The sequence below is a fragment of the Dendrobates tinctorius genome, unplaced genomic scaffold, assembly GCF_039654945.1.
Source record: "Dendrobates tinctorius isolate UK_male_01 unplaced genomic scaffold, ASM3965494v1 ptg000081l, whole genome shotgun sequence".
Taxonomy (NCBI): Eukaryota; Metazoa; Chordata; class Amphibia; order Anura; family Dendrobatidae; genus Dendrobates; species Dendrobates tinctorius.
The window spans coordinates 8622076-8639350 of record NW_027361749.1 but is presented as its reverse complement, the minus strand read 5'-3'; positions in this window follow the sequence as shown (position 1 = coordinate 8639350).

Below are 17275 nucleotides of genomic sequence, written 5' to 3'. Positions count from 1 at the left end.
TGCTACATACATACTACATGCTACATACATACTACATATATACTACATACATACTACATACATACTACATGCATGCTACATACATACTACATGCTACATACATACCACATACATACTACATACATGCTACATACATACTACATATATACTACATGCATGCTACATACATACTGCATGCTACATGCATGCTACATACATACTACATACATACTACATGCTACATACATACCACATATATACTACATACATACTACATACAATACATTCATACAATACATACATAGACATACAGTACATATAACATAGAGTAACATACTTACCAATACTTGTCACATTGTTCCCCGAAGCCATTGTCTTTTACGGAATAAATATTAACATAACAAACCACAAAAATACTCACCCACGATCCGAAGCAGTCCACGAGTGTGTCCCACGACGATCTTGGGTAGAGAACTGCAGCATCAGCTGATGCTGCCGTTCTCTACGGGCTGCAGGAATCCAATGACAGAAGGTAGGTATCCTTCCGCACTGTATTCCTCCGCCACTTAAAAAAAAAAAAAAGTCCCTAGTCTCACTTTATGCCATTGCTGCGTGGGAAATTCCCACAGCAATGGCATAAAGTGAGACTAGGGACTTCTTTTTTTTTTAAGTGGCGGAGGAATACAGTGCAGAAGGATACCTACCTTCCGTCATTGGATTCCTGCAGCCCGTAGAGAACGGCAGCATCAGCTGATGCTGCAGTTCTCTACCCAAGATCGTCGTGGGACACACTCGTGGACTGCTTCGGATCGTGGGTGAGTATTTTTGTGGTTTGTTATGTTAATATTTATTCCGTAAAAGACAATGGCTTCGGGGAACAATGTGACAAGTATTGGTAAGTATGTTACTCTATGTTATATGTACTGTATGTCTATGTATGTATTGTATGAATGTATTGTATGTAGTATGTATGTATCATAGAATCGTAGAGTTGGAAGGGACCTCCTGGGCCATCTGGTCCAACCCCCTGCTCAAAGCAGGATTCGCTAAATCATCCCAGTCAGATGTCTGTCCAGCCTCTGTTTGAAGACTTCCATTGAAGGAGAACTCACCACTTCTCGTGGCAGCCTGTTCCACTCATTGATCACTCTAACTGTCAAAAAGTTTTTTCTAATATCTAATCTGTGTCTCTTCCCATTCAGTTTCATCCCATTGCTTCTAGTCTTTCCTTGTGCAAATGAGAATAAAGTTGATCCTTCTACAATGTGACAGCCCTTTAGATATTTGTAGACAGCTATTAAGTCTCCTCTCAGTCTTCTCTTTTGCAAACTAAACATTCCCAAATCCTGCAACCTTTCCTCATAAGACAGGGTTTGCAGACCGGTCACCATTCTGGTCGCTCTTTTCTGAACTTGCTCCAGTTTGTTGATGTCTTTTTTAAAATGTGGTGCCCAAAACTGGACACAATATTCCAGATGAGGTCTGACCAAAGAGGAGTAGAGGGAAATAATGACTTCACGTGATCTAGACTGTATGCTTCTGTTAATACATCCTAGAATTGCATTTGCCTTTTTTGCTGCTGCATCACACTGTTGACTCATATTCAGTCTGTGATCTATTAGTATACCCAAGTCTTTTTCACATGTGCTGTCACTTAGCCCTATTCCTCCCATTCTATATATGCTTTTTTCATTTTTATTGCCCAGATGTAGTACTTTGCATTTCTCCCTGTTAAAAACCATTCTGTTAGTTGCTGCCCACTTCTCCAGTTTATTTAAATCTTTTTGAATCCTCTCTCTCTCTTCTCTAGTATTAGCTATCCCTCCTAGCTTTGTGTCATCAGCAAATTTAATCAGTTTACCCTCAATTCCTTCATCTAAATCGTTGATAAAGATGTTGAACAATACAGGGCCCAGGACAGAGCCCTGTGGTACCCCACTTGAGACATTCTTCCAACTGGATGTGCAGCCATTTACGACCAGTCTTTGGGTCCGATCACTAAGCCAGTTATGAATCCACCTAACAGTTGCCTTGTCCATTCCATACTTAGTCATTTTTTCAATAAGGATTGTATGAGAGACTTTGTCAAATGCTTTGCTGAAGTCAAGATATACTATATCTACAGCATTTCCTTGATCCACCCAATCAGTGATACCGTCATAGAAGGAAATTAAGTTAGTCTGACATGACTTATTAGTTAGAAACCCATGCTGACTCTGTTTAATCACTTCATTCTTATCCAGGTATTGACATACATGTTGTTCAAAGATCTTTCCTGGTATAGAAGTCAGACTCACCGGCCTATAGTTGCCTGGGTTCACCTTCTTCCCCTTTTTGAAGATAGGAACAACATTTGCTCTTCTCCAGTCTTCTGGCACTTCTCCTGTTCTCCAAGAATTTTCAAAGATTATGGAGAGGGGTTCAAAAATTTCTTCTGCTATCTCCTTCAGTACTCTGGGGTGTAATTCATCTGGACCTGGAGACTTGAATTCATTTAGGTTAGCTAAGTGTTTCCTCACTATCTTTCTGTTTATAGATATCCTGGATTCTTCTATTCCCTTAATAGGACAGTGAATAACAGTTGATGTTGCATTTCCTTTCTGAGAGAAAACAGATGCAAAATAGGAATTTAAAAGTTCAGCCTTCTCAACATCCTGTCTTACCATTTCATCATTTTCATCCTGTATAAATCCTATAGCATCTTTGACTTTTCTTTTACTTTTGACATATCCCCAAAATCCTTTATTATTGCTTTTGACATCTCTTGCAAGCCTCAGTTCATTTTCAGCTTTAGCTAATCTGATTTGTGCCCTGCAGGTTCTGCAGACAGCATTATATTCTTCTTTAGATATGCCTCCCTCTTTCCATTTTATAAACATTTTTTTCTTTCTTTTTAGCATGTGCTTAAGTTCTGTGTTCATCCATCCTGGTTTCCTTAAATGCTTCCTATTCTTCCCTCTTTTCGGAATTGTTAACAACTGTGCTTTGAGAATTTCATTTTTCAAAATTTCCCATCCTTCCTGGACATTTTTGTCTTTAAGGATATCCAGCCATTGGATCCCTCCAATTCTCTTTCTGAATCCCTTAAAATCTGCCTTTCTGAAATCTAACCTTGACGTCTGAGTCTTCACAGGTCTTCCACCTCTAGTAATCCAAAATTCTAAAATAGCATGGTCGCTACCTCCTAGGGTCCCAGCCACTTTTACCTCCTCAACCATTTCCTCCCTGTTTATAAGGATTAGATCCAAGGTAGCAGTTCCCCTTGTTTTCTCCCTTACCTTTTGGAAGATAAAGTTGTCAGCAAGAGAGGATAAGAATTTCCTTGACCTGTTAGTTTTGCCTGAGAGAGATTCCCAACAAATGTCTGGATAGTTGAAATCTCCCATGACAACTATGTCATATTTTTTGGAGAACTTGGCCATCTGATGCATAAAGAGTTCATCTATATCTTCAGCTTGCACAGGCGGCCTGTAGTAAATGCCTACAATGGTGTCCTTTCCATTGTTCTGTCCTTGTGTTCTTACCCAAACAGTTTCCACAGAACTCCCAGTCTCTGAAGCTTCAATCTCTGTGCAGATATACGCGTTTCTAACATACAATGCGACACCCCCTCCTCGTTTATCAAGTCTGTTTCTTGCAAATAAGTTGTATCCTTCTAGTCTTGTATTCCAATCATGTGTATTGTCCCACCAAGTTTCAGTGATTCCAATTACATCATATTTCTGTTCCTGTGTTAGTAGTTCCAATTCTCCTTGTTTGTTGCCCATGCTTTGTGCATTAGTATAGAAACATTTTAGTTTGTGATTGGTTTCTCTTTCTCCAATATTTTTATTAATTAGATTCTTTCGTCTTTGTTCTTCCTTTCCACTTCTAATAGCAGAGTTCTCAATAGCATTTGTCAGGTGTATGGCTTTTTCTGGTCTTTTGCTTCCCTTCCCATGTTGTTCTAGTTTAAAGCTCTCCTTACAAGTGTAGCAAGGCGACTTCCAAATACACGTTTTCCAGTCTTCGTAAGGTGCACCCCATCTCTAGCAAGTAGTCCATCGTATAAGTAGTTCACTCCGTGATCCAGAAATCCAAATCGTTGCCGACGGCACCATCGACGTAGCCAGTTGTTCACCTGCAGAATCTTATTCCACCTCCTTGTTCCATGGCCATCCACTGGGAGGATGGAAGAGAAGACCACCTGCGCTCCCAGTTCTTTCACTTTCTTGCCTAAGTCTTCAAAGTCTCTGCAGATGATTTCCAGGTCGTTTCTTGCGGTGTCATTTGTCCCCACATGTAGTAGCAGGAATGGGTAGTCATCTGTAGGTCTGAAGAGTCCTGATATCCTGTCAGACACATCTTTAATTTTTGCACCTGGAAGACAGCACATTTCTCTTGTAGTTATATCCGGTCTGCAGATAGCGGCCTCTGTTCCTCTCAGCAGGGAATCCCCCATGACCACCACTCTCCGTTTCTTCTTCACAACATTTTTCTTTCTCCATCCAGGAGGACTCTGAAGGCGTACAAGGTTGCTGTTTGTTGGCAAAGTCTTATCCTGATGTATTTCTTCATCGTTTTCCTGCGTGAGAGCCTGGTACTGGTTTCTGAGCAGTAGGGGTGCTGACTGCCTCCTGATCCTCCTGTTTCTCTGGGTCACATGTCTCCATTCCTCTGTTTCTTCAGGTGCACTTCGAATTTCTTCTCTTTCTGTAACATGAAGAGATAATTCTGCTCTGTCCAAGAACTCTTCACCTTCCTTAATGATCTTCAACGTAGCCAACCTCTCTTCGAGATTTTGCAACTTTTCCTCCAACAGGGACACAAGCTTGCATTTGTGGCATGTGAAGTTTGGCTTTTCCACTGGTAAATCTGTGAACATGTAGCAAGAAATGCAGCTCACCAAATGGCTCCTGGCCTCTTCCATCTTGAGATTTCTTAAACACGATGAAAGATGAGCCAAATTATCGGCGCGCGGTTTTTCCAATTTCCTCTTTTCAGCTGCAACGGCCAAAACCCAGTGATCGTTGAGCTCGCGGAGACTCTTCACTTATCCCAGAAGGCACTGGGAATATGCAAATGATCTCCTCAAGACTCTTCCCCTATATGTAGTATATATGTGGTATGTATGTAGCATGTAGTATGTATGTAGTATGTATGTAGCATGCATGTAGCATGCAGTATGTATGTAGTATGTATGTGGTATGTATGTAGCATGTAGTATGTATGTAGCATGCATGTAGTATGTATGTAGTATGTATGTAGCATGCATTTAGTATATATGTAGTATGTATGTAGCATGTAGTATGTATGTAGCATGCATGTAGTATGTATGTAGTATGTATGTGGTATGTATGTAGCATGTAGTATGTATGTAGCATGCATGTAGTATATGTGTTATGTATGTAGCATGTAGCATGCATGTAGCATGCATGTAGTATGTATGTAGTATGTATGTAGCATGCAGTATGTATGTAGCATGCATGTAGTATATATGTAGTATGTATGTAGCATATATGTAGTATGTATGTAGCATGTAGTATGTATGTAGCATGCAGTATGTATGTAGCATGCATGTAGTATATATGTAGTATGTATGTGGTATGTATGTAGCATGTAGTATGTATGTAGCATGCATGTAGTATGTATGTAGTATGTATGTAGCATGCATGTAGTATATGTAGTATGTATGTAGCATGTAGTATGTATGTAGTATGTATGTAGCATGCATGTAGCATGCAGTATGTATGTAGCATGCATGTAGTATATATGTAGTATGTATGTGGTATGTATGTAGCATGTAGTATGTATGTAGCATGCATGTAGTATGTATGTAGTATGTATGTAGCATGCATGTAGTATATATGTGGTATGTATGTAGCATGTAGTATGTATGTAGTATGTATGTAGCATGCATGTAGCATGCAGTATGTATGTAGCATGCATGTAGTATATATGTAGTATGTATGTGGTATGTATGTAGCATGTAGTATGTATGTAGCATGTATGTAGTATGTATGTAGCATGCATTTAGTATATATGTAGTATGTATGTAGCATGTAGTATGTATGTAGCATGCATGTAGTATATATGTATGTATGTAGCATGTAGTATGTATGTAGCATGCATGTAGTATGTATGTAGTATGTATGTGGTATGTATGTAGCATGTAGTATGTATGTAGCATGCATGTAGTATATATGTGTTATGTATGTAGCATGTAGCATGCATGTAGCATGCATGTAGTATGTATGTAGTATGTATGTAGCATGCAGTATGTATGTAGCATGCATGTAGTATATATGTAGTATGTATGTAGCATATATGTAGTATGTATGTAGCATGTAGTATGTATGTAGCATGTAGTATGTATGTAGCATGCAGTATGTATGTAGCATGCAGTATGTATGTAGCATGCATGTAGTATATATGTAGTATGTATATAGCATATATGTAGTATGTATGTAGCATGTAGTATGTATGTAGCATGCAGTATGTATGTAGCATGCATGTAGTATATATGTAGTATGTATGTAGCATATATGTAGTATGTATGTAGCATGTAGTATATATGTAGTATGCATGTTGCATGCATGTAGTATATATGTAGTATGTATGTTGCATGTAGTATATATGTAGTATGTATGTTGCATGTAGTATATATGTAGTATGCATGTTGCATGTAGTATATAGTATGTATGTTGCATGTAGTATATATGTAGTATGCATGTTGCATGCATGTAGTATATAGTATGTATGTTGCATGTAGTATATATGTAGTATGCATGTTGCATGCATGTAGTATATATGTAGTATGTATGTTGCATGTAGTATATATGTAGTATGCATGTTGCATGCATGTAGTATATATGTAGTATGTATGTTGCATGTAGTATATATGTAGTATGAATGTAGCATGTATGTAGTATGAATGTAGCATGTATGTAGTATGCATGTTGTATGTATGTAGCATGTATGTAGCATGTAATTTTTTTTTTTTTTACATTCAACACATTAGCCGGATGATGGGACTACTACTGTCCCATCATTGGCTAATGTGTCAATCACTGTCATGGTAGCATGCATCGCCCGATGGGACTTGTAGTCCCATCGGACGATGCCTGCACAGACCCCCCGAAGCCTGCACAGACCACCGGCAGGCCGGCACAGCCCCCCGGCAGGCCGGCACAGCCCACCGGAGCCTGCACAGACCACCGGCAGGCCGGCACAGCCCCCCGGCAGGCCGGCACAGCCCACCGGAGCCTGCACAGACCACCGGCAGGCCGGCACAGCCCCCCGGCAGGCCGGCACAGCCCACCGGAGCCTGCACAGACCCCCTGGCAGGCCGGCACAGCCCCCCGAAAGGCCCGTACAGACCCCAGAGAGGCTGTACAAGGCAAAAACAGGGTTTTTCTTATTCCGATACCGGAAGTCCCATAGACTTGAATGGGACTTCCGGTATCGGAATCGGCGATACCGATACTTTTTTTTAAGATCGGCCGATCCATTCCGATCCGATACTTTGAAGTATCGGACGGTATCGCTCAACTCTACTGACGAGGCATATGCCCCTCTCACATTGGCAAAGAACAAGTCCAATGTTTTGTTGTCTCTAGTGAGGCAGGTAACATACTGTGTGCAACCGGGTAGTATGGATGCTGGAGACACATGATTGAAGTCTCCCGAAACCAGAAGGAGTGCTTGGGGGTGAAGGGACTGCATCATGCTCACTGTGGATTGTAGGACCTCAGTGGCGGCATCAGCTTTCGCAGAAGGGGGGACATATGCCGCTATCATGATTACATGCGATAGTTCCCTCGGTAAATAAAAAGGTCTCACGCCCACAGCTAATAGCTCAATGTCCTTACAGCATGTTTGCTCCTTGACCACGATATGCCTAGAGTCACACCATTTATCATTCACAAATATTGCGAACAAAATTGCGGAACTAGTTTGCCATCTGTGTAGAGTTTTATCTGCATCAATTAGATGCCAATGTTTTCTCACTGCTGCATGTATTGCTTTATCCATTGGGCTATGTTTAAAACAAAAATTAAATTTTTTTGTAGGCTTAACTACACTATTTAATTTTTTAGTCCTTTCCTTTAATAAATCCATTTGAGAAAATTTTTTTACTTGTTCATGTGCATCATTTAATATAGTCATAGGATATCCCCTGTCCAAAAAACGTTGTTCCCCTAGCATTCCTCTAACGTCCTGCATGTCCACATACCTGTTGATGGAATTCATGTGAAATAAAGACGCACAGTTTTTCAGCTCTATTGGTGAGTGCTGCATTTTCCTTCTTTTTTGTAATACTTGATTCTTTTTTTCAAGAAATTCCTTATCCATTTTTTATGCAGATGAAGGGCAAGTGCAATGGCTTGGCCCTGCACGTAAAGCTCTCCTTAAAGTCATCTTTCCCTGCCCGCCACCATCCTGACTGACGGGTCACTCTTGTCTGAGTGACTTGACTCCCCTGTCAAAATTTTGTGCAGGCACCATCATTCTCTCCCCCTCTGAGAAGATGACCGGTGTGGGGACTAATGGTTCCTATGCCGGATTTCAGACGTGGAAGGCAGGTAACTTGGACACGCCTGACCTGTCAGTCAGAGAGCTTTGGACGTCAATGGGGAAAGAGGACAGAGAGCTGCAGGTGCAGCGCTTGAAACTGAAGCAAGGATACAAAAATGGATACTGTCATGGGGTTAATGTGAAAGAGAGAAGCCAGAAGACCGCAGGGTTTGATGACTCCAATTCACTTTACCTTCTTTGTAAACTGTGTAAATTTATTTTGGCAGAACAGGGGTTAATTGGCCATGTTGGGTGCTCTGGGAGTCTGGGCTCTCAGGTGAGCACGGTTAGCCACTCCTATACCCTATATAATTTGGGTCCTGACTGACACACATCGTCAGAGCTAGCTTATGCAACATTGCTGGAAGGATAGGAGTTAATGGTTATATGAGAAGGCATTTGGTGGGTTTATCTGTGACTGTTGCTTGGGTTTGTAAGTATGATAATTCCCTTTCCTTCTCCTATATTGGTTTTTCCCCCTCCTCCAGGCCCCACTGCTTTCCTCTGATATATATGAGTGAATATTTGTATGCCTGGTATTTTCAGTTGCCATTGTTTGGTTGGTGTACTGCGGTGCACTGTTACTCCCCTCTTCCCTGGGTGGGGTAAGGGTACAGATGGAAGGCGGAAAGAGGAGCTAAAGCAAGGTATCACGGAGTGACTGACCCAGTGTGACAAGACCCAACGGTTAGTCGGTCACCAAATGACACAACTCAACGCCAATGGAATAGGGGAGAGGAAAGCCACGAGAATAGGGAATCAGGGACAGTCACCTCCTGAGCCTGTCCCTGTTCTAACCTAACAGCCTATGCAGGTTCTTCCCCCTGCTGACGTCAAAATAACTCATCTCTATTTGTCATCTAGATCTGCCCTGGCTAGTGCACTGGCTAGCAAGGAGCACTAGCCTCACCTCTACAGATAACACACAGGGGGAAGTGACAGACACCAAAGGGATAAGATAACAAAAATGCAACACTTAAGGCCCTTTTACATTTAGCGATGCACCAGCGATCCAACCAGCGATCCGACCCGGTCAGGATCGCTGGTGCATCGCTAAATGATCGCTAGTGAGCTTTCATACAGAAAGATCTCACAGCGATGCAGCAGCGACGTAGCGCACGATACTTACCATTCACACACAGCGATCCTGTGTCCTCCCGCCCGCCTCCAGCGTCGCTCGTCGTCACAGCAGGAAGTCTCAGCAGGAAGCGCCCGACGAGAAATGGAGCCGGACATTCTCGCGCGATCAGCGATGGACAGCGGGGGAGCCGGTCGTTGGTAAGTATCACACATAGCGATATCGCTAGCAATATCGCTATAACGTCACAAAACCAGTGACGTTTTAGCGATATTGCTTAGTGTAAAACCCCCTTTAGCTTTCTGCTGCAAAGCACCGAACAGCAGGATAAAGACACCAGATCAATGTATTCAGGTTAAGCACCACTACTCCCAGAGAGATCCTATCCAGCTTGGTCACTGCCAATTGCTCTAACACCAACTATCAGCTGATGCATCAGGTGACCTCTTGAAGGATGGTGGGAGTGGTCACCACCCACCTCAGCTGTCCTAACAGCAATGCAATACACCAGCAGGCCAGCGGGGAAAAACTGACATTAACCCCCGATTGCCTGAAAGGAAAAAAGTTTTAAGTTAAAGAAACCAAATCCAAAAAAGGATCGTGACACAAGGTATGTGGCCTTCTGCATCTTCACTTTCAGAAGTAACCCGGGGAATATGGCAAGCTAGTATGCACCCTAGTGTTGGTGACAGTGAAGGAACCCCTGGTCCAGGATCACCTCGACAACAGAGTTGTGACAGATACAAAAAAGAAGGTATAGATTTAATCTGAATTACAGTTACTTTACAGTCCTCTCTCGGTGGAGGTGAAGAAGTGGCTCAAAAGTGGAGAAACATATTACCAAGTTTCTAGTATTTGCTGATTTTGTCAATCTATTTAAAGTTTGTTGAAATTACTGTGACCATTTAAACAGAGAGTACCATGTGTACTCAGTCTCCACCCAGCCTGACAGCTCCTGCGCTTGTACTGAGCACTGAGAGGTCCAAGAACCAGGGAGGACTCTAAGGGTATGTCTCCACAGTCAGTAAACGCTGCGGATTGGACGCTGTGTAAAGCTGCAGCGTCCAATCTGCAGCGTCCAGATGTTACAGCATAGTGGATGGGATTTTATGAAATCGCATCTCCAATATACGTGCAGGGACACCCGTGGCTTCCCGGCGTAGACGCACATGCGGCATGTATTTCTAGACCGCAGCATGTCTATTTATCTTGCGCAGACACTCAGTCTCCACAAAACAAATATCACAGTCCAATATATAGGATGCGGTGATTCCGCATAGTTCAATGAACACTTGAGGAATCACTGTGTATACTAAAGCTGGCAGCGCTTTTGACGGAGCGGACATGTGCTGCGTCCAAAGCGCTGCCAGTTTGTGCCCATGGAGTCATACCCTAAAAAGCTGGCAATACGACTAGGTCAACAGAGATTGAGTTAAAACGTCCATAAAAAAGAAGGCAGTGTCGGGGAGAGAGTAGAGCTGGAGTGACAGAGGCTTCAGATCTACCATAGGACTTCAGCCTTATTTACATAATTCATTCACTGATTTCTCATTAATGGAGGAGGCGGACTGGCCATGTAAAAGTATTGCTGGACTTGTTTGTGAAAGAGCTATATTATCGGTATAATCTACATCTGGGGTGGGGAATCGTTTTTCTGTCAAGGTCCATTGTGATATTTATAACTTCATTTGTGGACCATACAAAGTTATCAACTTAAATGATCCTACTACATTTGGTCAAAATTTTAATGTAATGGCTGGTACTGATTTTCTTTGGTAAGGTGTGTAATTTTAGATGGTATTGATGATGTTATTACTCTCAACTGCTTTTCTAGCTTTGCATCAGTTAGGCCTGAGGGCAGTCGAGAAATTTTGTATAGCAGTTGAGAACGTCTTTCAGCTGTAAGTTCTGAACACAGTTCATATTTCAGCGCATTTATTCTAAAAGTGGTAAATTCATCACTGATCACGTAACATTTGTAAAACTCAAGTAGTGAAAGGTCTGCAGTATACATCCAGACACTGAGGCTGGGTTCACACGTAACAGAACTCTCGCGGAAATTACCTCGAGAATTCTGGAATTCCATTCCTCGGGAAAATCGCATTTTAAATTCCAGTGATTTTCCCGTGGAAAAACAAGCATTTTGCAAGCGTATTTAGCTTGCAGAATTGCTAGCGTTTTCCAAGCAATCTGGAGCATCGCTTGGAGAACTGATTGACAGGTTGGTCACACTCGTCAAACACAGTGTTTGACGAGTGTGACCAACTTTTTACTATTGAGGCCGCCTATGCGGCATCAATAGTAAAAGATAGAATGTAAAAAATAGTAATAAAAAAAAAATATTGTTATTCTCACCTTCCGACGTCCCGCACAGCCTTCCCGCCTCTCTCCACGCTCCCGGTCCCAGTAATCCTTTGCGAGAATTACCGCGATGACATCTGTTCTCGCAGGATCGCGACGTATCGCGAATGACCACGAGACTTCGCGATCCCGCGAGAACGGACATCATCGCTCGCAAAGGCTTACTGGGAACGCGAGCGTGGAGAGAGGTGGGAAGGCTGCGCGGGACGTCGGAAGGTGAGAATAACAATATTTTTTATTTTAAATTCTATTTTTTACAGGGATATGGTACCCACAGCCCGGAGGACAGTCTCCTCTCCTCCAGACCGTGGGTACCATACGCAAATGTTCTGCTTACTTTTCGCATGATGTGCACAGCCACATGCGGAAAGCAAGCAGAACAATGCATTCCTATGGGTGCGGGATCGCCGCAATTCCGCAAAATTAATGAGCATGCTGCGTTTTTTACCGCAAAGCGATTCCGCCGTGGTAAAAACCACAGCATTAACACAGCATTGTGGAATCCCATAGGAATGCATGGGATGCTTATTTTACGCGTTTTTGCGGCAAAATTGCGCGGTTAAAACCGCCGCGGAAACGCGAAAAAACGCCACGTGTGAACTCAGCCTGAGACTACAGTATATGCATCACCAAGGAGGCAGTGTGACTGCTGTGTATACGTCACATAGTATACACTGAGAATGCTTTGTATATGTTGAGACTACTGTACAGGGGCGGACATTGACAGCTGTGCCCCTGTGCAAGAAATGTCTGGGCTGGGCCCCTCTCCTTCTATGGTATGGTGACAAAGCTACTATATATATATATATATATATATATATATATATATATAGCTCAAAAAAAATAAAGGGAGCTCTAAGATACCACATCCAATGTTTTAGTGTTCCCTTTATTATTCAGTACAAATAGGGTGGGGCCTCCTTTCTACTGAGCTGTGTAGTGAATATATAGTCCCAATTAAGCTAAGTGTCCAGTTGGGACCCAGTGACTCTGCCACTATTCACACTAGGTAGGTTTTAAAGTTAGAGAGTCTAGTTACTGTCCTAAATGGGTACACCTTGTCGCGGTGGGACAGCTTTATACTTTTTTGATCAAAACAGTGTTTACTAAGTACCCTATGTTAATTATTTAATGGACTTTCTTTTTTACTTATTTATTTTCATTAGGGTATATGCACACATTGTTTTTTCCTTTGGTTTTGTTTGCATTTATTGCCAGTGTGAACATGCTTTTACATTATGCATGTCATTCAAGTCTACTTCAGTTCAGTTTTTCTGTTTTTCTCTTGTAACAATATTGCAACCCTCTCTGCCTGTAAGGCCTGTTTCACATTTCAGTTATTTGACGTCAGTCAAAATCCGCCAGGATGTGAAAAAACGGATCCGTTTCCGTTGTGGCACAAACGGATGCCACCAGATCCGTTTTTTGACGGATCCGCTGTAGAAGTGAGTGACTGAAATTTAAAGGAAAAATGAGTCTGGGGAAAAAGGAGAGAAAGAGAGAGAATTTTTCTTCCGCTAGAACTTGGGGTTAAATTTCTGGCAAGGAAATTCTTCTGGCCATGCTCAGTGTGAAAAAGCGGATCCGTTGCTGGATTCCGTCAAAAAGAGTTTGGCAGTGGATCCGCCGCCCATAGGCGACCATAATAATGAATGGCGGATAGCGGCGGATCCGTTGCTATCTGCTATTTTGACGCAGACAAAAAACGTTTCATTGTCCGTCCACTGAAGTCAGCGGACGACAAAATTTTGGCGGATCCGTCAAAAAACGGATCCAACGGATGACCATCCGTCAAAATCCTCCGCTAATGCAAGTCAATGCGAAAAAAACGGATCCGCCAAAAAAATGGCGGATCCGTTTTTATGCAAAACGGCGGATTTTGACTGACGTCAAACAACTGAAGTGTGAAACAGGCCTAAGATGGAAATGAAGCTGAGAGGAGCCATCAGATGTGCTCCCTCCTCGATCCTTCTTACTTCTCAGCGCAGCGAGTGCAATGACGTCACTACATGGTGCCCGCTGTTCTAAGGCATGCAGCGTTTCAGAATGCTTGCTGCAGAGACCAGAACAGCCGGGGAATGAGTAGAGGCAAGTATTTTTTATTTATTTTAAATCAATGAGTAAATTGAGGTGGCCATAACACTGTATAGAGGACAATGGGGAGTTCAGTATAGTGTATGAAGGGCTATGGGAAGTGTGTAAGGGAGGTCCAGGACTGTAGTCATGGCTGAGCACTCCGGTGTATCTGTGCCCTGGCCTCCTCTTACATGAAAACAGCATCCATTAACCAGTGTACCTGTGTCTTCTCTCAGTGCGCCATCAGGGATACCACTGTGGTGATGAAGCCTTTCTGCAGTGGGTTTTGCAAGAATTGAGACACAGTCCGGTTCAAATGCAACAAGTGAAACTTTACATCACATTCTTGTCAGTCACAACCTCAACAGCAGGTTCCATGCAATAGTCATTCTGTTCTCTCCCTGTACTCAGTTCCACGTCCTCCAGTACATTACGGGGTAATAGCGCCTTAGGCCAGAGGCGTATCTAGGTTTTCTGGCACCCGGGGCTAGAATTTGGTTCGGCGCCCCCCCCCCCCCAAGTACATATGCGACTTGCACACTTAGTCATGTACCCACGAGGTGCTCTCCCTAATCCTCTCAATGTTCAGTAAAAAACTGAAAGCAGGAAGAGAAGCTCGTTGTCACAAGACCATAACTATGAAAATCGCATATGAGTGAAGTATCCATGTGATGAGTACTGGAACCTGCAGAGATGAGTCCTGACATTGCAGCTTCTGAATTCTCACACCTAATGCACTGCACAAATTTAGGATGTTCCCTTGCCGATATACAGTCATGTCAGCACAAGCATGTGATTTGTATACTTCTGGCCACATTCTGACTAGACGTGTCCGGACTCGCTCCGTTCATTTTCATTGAGTGAGGCCACACATGTCTAGTCAGCATGTGACCGCATGTATGTAAATTACCGGCATGAGAGAATCCTGACAGCGTTCAGTGAGCACTGTGAGAATTCAGAAGTCTGCAGTCACATAGAATGACTGCAGACTCAGCACAACCCCTTTAATGTTTCTAACAAATAAAAACATGAGAATTAGTCAGTATCACAAATAATATTTACATCCAGGTACCTTATAGATGACGTCGTCTCTGGAGTCGTTCTCCTTCTTTTCTTCTTCTTGTCCAGACCCCATGATTAGTTTTCTCATCCACAGCCGTCTCCGGTCTTCTGCAGCAAATCTCCACGCGATGCCCTTAAAGATAGAAGTGTCATTATAATGCTCCGGAATAAAAATGTCTGCAATATACTGTTGCCTCACACTATTCCCCTCCCTCCTCATACTGTCTCCTCTAACATCCCCTCTGTTCACCATACTGTCTCCTCATATATTTACCCCCTCACTCTCTATACTGTCTGCTCACACATACCCCCGACTCCCCATACTGTGTCTGCACACATCCCATCACCCTCACTCCCCATACTGTGTCCACATACATTTACCCGTTCGCTCCCCATACTGTCTGCACCCATCCCCCTCACTCACCCCCCATACTGTGTCTGCACCCATCCCCCATACTGTTTCCTCATACATACTCTTCATTTTGTGTCCCCAAATCTCCCCACACACATCAAATCCCCCCATCCCGACTCCAAATCCCCCATCCCCATTCCCTCACACACATTAAATAACCGGAAATAACAGATAAAGCCAGCTCACCAGTAAGCAGTAGCACGGAGCTCCGTACAGACCAACGTCGGGAAAAAAGGATGTAGCTCCAGCTGCTTGAAATTCTTCTTTATTGAATGATGTAAAATTGACACATCATAAAACTCTCCATATAGCCACACCAGGACAGGACGAGATAAGGCTACACGTTTCGACCTACATGGTCTTTATCAAAGCCATGACTTCATTCAATAAAGAAGAATTTCAAGCAGTTGGAGCTACATCCTTTTTTTCCTGACATTAAATAACCCCCATCCCCACTCCAAATCCCCCCACACATTAAATAACCCCCCCGGCCCTACTCCCAAATCTGCCCACACATTATGTACCCCCCCACTCCAAATCCCCCCACACATTAACCCATCCCCACTCATTAACCCCCATCCTCACTCCAAATCCCCCCACACATTAAGTATCCCCCATCCCCACTCATTAACCCCCATCCCCACGCATTAACACGCCACACATTAACCCCCATCCCCACTCATTAACCCCCCACACACTAACCCCCATCCCCACTCATTAACCCCCCACACACACATTAACCCCCATCCCCACTCATTAACCCCCCCACTCATTAACCCCCCACACATTAACCCCCATCCCCACTCATTAACCCCCCACACATTAACCCTCATCCCCACTCATTAACCCCCCACACACATTAACCCCATCCTCACTCATTAACCCCCCCACACACATTAACCCCCCCACACACTAACCCCCATCCCCACTCATTAACCCCCCACACACTAACCCCCATCCATTAACCCCCTCAAAGACATTAACCCTCCACACATTAACCCCCATCCCCACTCATTAACCCCCCACACACATTAACCCCCCACACATTAACCCCCATCACTCATTAACCCCCCCACACATTAACCCCCATCCCCACTCATTAACCCCCTTCCCCACATTAACTCCCCAAGTCATTAACCCCCTTCCCCACATTAACACCCCCCATCCCCATCTTCGGTGTCTTCAGCTCCACAGTGGAGCACTTACCACCAGCGCTGAGCGTTCGCTCTGGGCGCCGGGGAGTGATGTCAGCAGCATGATCACATGACTTGTCATACTGCTGACGTCGCTCTGACCCGGCGGTCAGAGCTTCAACTGTACTGGCATCTGTATAGACGCCAGTACAATTGTTCCCTGGGAACCGGCACGTCCACCTTCTCTGCACCAGCTGTCAGCTGTGACAGCTGACACAGAGAACCGCCGACTCTCAGCCTGGGGGGGCGGCAGAACGAAGCCGCCAGGGAGGACACTGGACTGCTGCATTAGGCGGCCCAACTGCGCCCCCTGCCAGCTGCGCCCCGGGCAACTGCCTCGGCTGCCCCCCCTAGATACGCCCCTGCCTTAGGCGGTACCGCAGCGTTCTCCTTGTTCAGACTTCTTGTGCTTGAGGATTCTCTGGCCCGTTTTGCCCTGGTCCTGAGAGCATCGGCCCATGCAACTATCTGCCACATGTTGAACAATCTGCGCCCTGTACTTTCCCAGACCGCTTTCTTTCTCCAGCTATGAACTGCTGCAATCCTGCTGCTTGACAC